Source organism: Pteronotus mesoamericanus, unplaced genomic scaffold (genome assembly GCF_021234165.1).
Source record: "Pteronotus mesoamericanus isolate MK-2021 breed Mesoamerican mustached bat unplaced genomic scaffold, CSHL_Meso_final contig_164, whole genome shotgun sequence".
Taxonomy (NCBI): domain Eukaryota; kingdom Metazoa; phylum Chordata; class Mammalia; order Chiroptera; family Mormoopidae; genus Pteronotus; species Pteronotus mesoamericanus.
The window spans coordinates 1,708,310-1,712,335 of record NW_026555065.1 but is presented as its reverse complement, the minus strand read 5'-3'; the positions used below and the strand labels follow the sequence as shown (position 1 = coordinate 1,712,335).

Below are 4,026 nucleotides of genomic sequence, written 5' to 3'. Positions count from 1 at the left end.
CCGTCTCTGCCTGTCTTGGCTGCGGTGGCACACAGCTTGGGAGCCCTGCGACCACTGGAGGCCCACCGACTGGGCCCCCAGAGGCTGCAGGGACCACCCTTCGAAGATTAAGCTCCAACCCTTTTCTCCTAGGCGGGAAAAATTGATATTTCAACAAAACGTCAACAAGCGTCATCACAGGAAACCTGAACTTTGCTGGACATTTTTTTCCTTCTTCTCACCTTACTAGTTAGGAGTGTGATTTTTGCAAGTGAATTATCTAGGGACAGGTCTCCCATCTTTTCAGGGTCTGTGTCTTTAAACATCTCAGGTCTTGCCTCAGCCGCTTACTAGTTACATAAACTTGCCCAGGTTACTGTACCTCTCAGTGTCTCCTGTAAAATTGTGGCAGGGCAAGGCTGCCAGAAACATTAAAATGAAATATTGATGAAGCCCCTGGCACATGTTATATGCCCAATAAGGAATGGGTATTATTATTATTATTATTATTATTATTAAGATTCAGGGGCAGAATAAGGAGTCAGTCTTGTTGCAAGTTCCTGTTTTAGGTCCCTTGATGTTTACCGAAGCACTAAGGCCCTGTTATGTTTTTGGACTTGAATGATAACTTTGGCAAGGCCATTTTCTAAGGTGTATGGTAGAACTCTGGATTATCAGAGGGAAGCAGAGGCAAGATACAAAAGACAAGACTGGGGCCCGAAGGCCAGAAGGAAAATGCACACAGACGAATCTTAATTACCCACAATTCCTTTTCTCCCACCTTCTGGGACTAGTTTCCTTTGTGACAAAGAAAAAATAACCTGTTAAGTGAAAACTGCATGGAGATATACATTGTGCACCGGTGAAATCTCTCAGTACGAAAATATGGAACGCTTCACGAATTTGCGTGTCATCCTTGCGCAGGGGCCATGCTAATCTTCTCTGTATCGTTCCAATTTTAGTATATGTGCTGCCGAAGCGAGCACGGTTTGTAGGTCTTGTAAGGGAGTATATAAGGCCCAGAGTTTCAAAGCTTTTACATTTACGGTGACTATAGTGCATACTTTTTTGCATTTCAAAATATTTAATTTGTGGATTTCTGTATATTGTATATGTGATTATATTTCTGTGATTATTTTCCTATTAAATCTAATTGTCTCCCTAAACCATCTTACATTCTATATGCAAATGAAGGGACCATGGGAAATTGGCCCTCCACCGGCCCGACCTCTCTGCGGCCGGTGGACTACGCTGGTAGACACGCTAGGTCACGTGGAGCGTGCTGCTGCGCATCTCTTCCGCGCCAGTCCACCTAGGCTGAAGGAGTCGGTCTTCGGGCTCCTCCCAGAACGCGGCGGAGAGAACGCGGTAGCGCAGAGGTTCCGTAACTACGCGGTGCAGCCTGTGCGCGGCGCGAAAGCACCTTTTTTAGGCGAGGGGTTATATGGTGCCCATGAGATCCCCACAGAAGCCTGGTCCGAGACCCCGAAACGGTTGCGAGCTGCTGGTCGGGCTGATCTGTTCCATGCGCCGGGACCCTTGACTGTTGGGAAGACTGGAGCCACGGATTGTGAACCGGAAGGGGCTGGGTAGGGGCGGCTACCACTTCGGGATGGGTCAAGGCGTGCCGCCCCTTCCCCTGGGGTTCTCAGAGCCATGGGTCCCTGGTCCCGACTCCCCCCCCCACCCCTCCCCCGCCCCAGGCTTTTCATAGTGTGACTTGAGGGGGCAGGTGGCTGTCTGGGAAAGGTCACCACCCTTTGATCCAGCACTGGGCTAGGCATTTTGTGCCATTCCCCACAATGCCAGTAGTGAAAGGAGTTGGGGTTCTGATGCAAGCCTGGTTTCAGATGCTGATCTTTTCCCTTTCACTGTGGAACTCAGAAGAGATTTGGGACCATGAGTGCGGTCTCCTTTTTACCTCTTAGGTAATACTCCCAAGGCCTTATCAGCCTTCATTCGTTCGCCAATATCGAGCACCTGTGACGACAGCCCTGGGCCTGCAGGGGTGAGCAAGTGGTTAGGGTTGCTGTGGAAATGGAGCTTCTGTTCCAACAAGGGAGCCAGGAAAGAGCGTTCTCAGGGCTGAGCCCGACTAGAAAGAAAAAACGGGGGATAGAGAGAAATGAAAGCCACTTTGGTGGATGGGCAGGAGAAGAGGGGACATTTGAGCTGTCATTTGATGATAGGGAGACAGCCTGAGAGTTCCAGGCAGAGAAAGACCTTGGAGCCACCTAAGTCAGTTTCACCCACCTGGGACAGTCTTTAAGGGGAGGCGACTGCAGAGGTATTTCATACACTGTGAGAGCAGAGGACGCCCTTGAGCCACAGCCAGGGAGCACCAGGCCAGGCTTCTGGGGACTTTGGAGACACTCCCGCACCTGTCTTTAGTGAAATGGAAATCAGGCTCAGGCTGCCCAACTTCTTATCTGACCTCTCTCTAAATAAGCAGTGAGTGAATGCAAACCTCAGAATGCTAATATGGCCTTTATTGAGCGAAAAGAGCTAATTTGGGCAATGGTGTTTCCCTCAGATTTACAAAAGGGAATTGCAAATAACGAAAAAGTGTATTAGCATTGATGGGAGATGATGCTAATCTTCAATTACATTTATTTAGGAGAGGCTTTTCGACACAGTCGATGCACACACGTGTCATGGTGACAGGTACATCTTGTGGGTTCATAACTGCCTTACTGCAGAAACCAGCAGGAGATGGACCAGGATGTTCATTTCTGGGACACGAGCATGTTATTTTGAGCCAGAGGTGGGTTTTTTCTTTGCCTGTTTGTTTTTTCTCATTGAGCAATTGTGGTACAGAGGAGAGAGCTGAGTTGTAGTTCCTGTCCCTCTCTACACCTGTCTTTGTGATCACCATGGCCAACTGCCAGGCCCGCTCTGGTCTTGTTTTGTCTTCTGCAAAGTGGGGAAACGTCTCTAGAGATTATCTTTAGCGTCTCTTTCAGCCTTGAATTGCTGGGATTTTTGTAACTGGGTAACTGAAAAACTTTTCTTGGAGACTGTGATTAGCAAGGTGTAACAATTCAACATTTTTTGTTTTCTCTTCTAGAAGGGTGGGGCATGCTGGTCATCCTTGGGGCGTGAAAACCCCAGGAACAGTCCACAGGGGCTGTTGTGGACCTAGGGTCTGGACCTGCTGAACCATGTCACACCTGTCCCTGAGCCCTGAAGGCCCATTGTGGAAGAAACAGGTGGGAGGCGAGAGGGGAGGAAATGGGTTTTATATGGCATGAAGCTGGAGGAGAGGAGACACGGAGGGAGTCAGTGAGAGTGAGCCAAGGGGATCATGACTTCCAGGGAAGTCCACACTCCCATAGAGCCCCACGAGGACAGATGCTGAAGGAGTATATAGGTGCCAGAGAGGACTGACACTGGTCAGCAGGCTCAGGGCTGTGGTGGAAGGCAGGCCCCTGCCAGCTCTCCGAGCTGTCGGCTTCTCTCCAATCTGTAGACCTGAGGCAGCCTGAGCGCTAACAGTCTTTCCTGAAGATGATGAGCTGCAGAACCCCAGGAGATGAGAAGTGGTTCTCCTGATGCTGTCTGAAGTGGTACTTCCCACCACTCTAGTGGGAGAGGACAGAGCCAGCTTTAATTTGATTTTGAACAATGAAGAACTGTATAGTTTTATAGTGAAAATATGTCATGAAGACATGAGACGTTGGAATCCTCTAAAGCGATGGTATTTTCCCTGCAGCCAGAGGGCACTGAGTGTTTTCATATATCATTTCATCTGAAATGAGAAGGGCAAGAGACTCCCATCAGCCCCATTAGAGGGAAGAAGCAGCAGGGATGTGGAGAGAGGCAGCCTTGGCCTCCTCTGTACTGGGAACTCTGGGGGTGAAAGGCATTTGTGGCTTTCCTGGATTTTAGGGCAGGGACACGCCAAGCTCACAGGCCTGACGCAGAAGCTCTAAAGGCCCCAGACAGCGTGGCTGGGCGTGGGAGGACTGGGTGTGGAGAAAGACCCATACCCTAGGCTGCCAGAATCCCTTTGAGCAGTTCATTCTCTGACTTAAGCCTTGTTGTTGT

The 4,026-nt window shown here is 49.6% G+C and overlaps 1 non-coding gene across 1 annotated transcript; it reads right to left on the bottom strand.

The window, feature by feature from the left end:
* Positions 1 to 858: 858 nt before the first annotated feature.
* LOC129064494 (U6 spliceosomal RNA) lies at positions 859 to 965 on the bottom strand. Its single transcript, XR_008528473.1, has one exon. It is a non-coding gene; the product is annotated as a U6 spliceosomal RNA (small nuclear RNA).
* Positions 966 to 4,026: the final 3,061 nt, after the last annotated feature.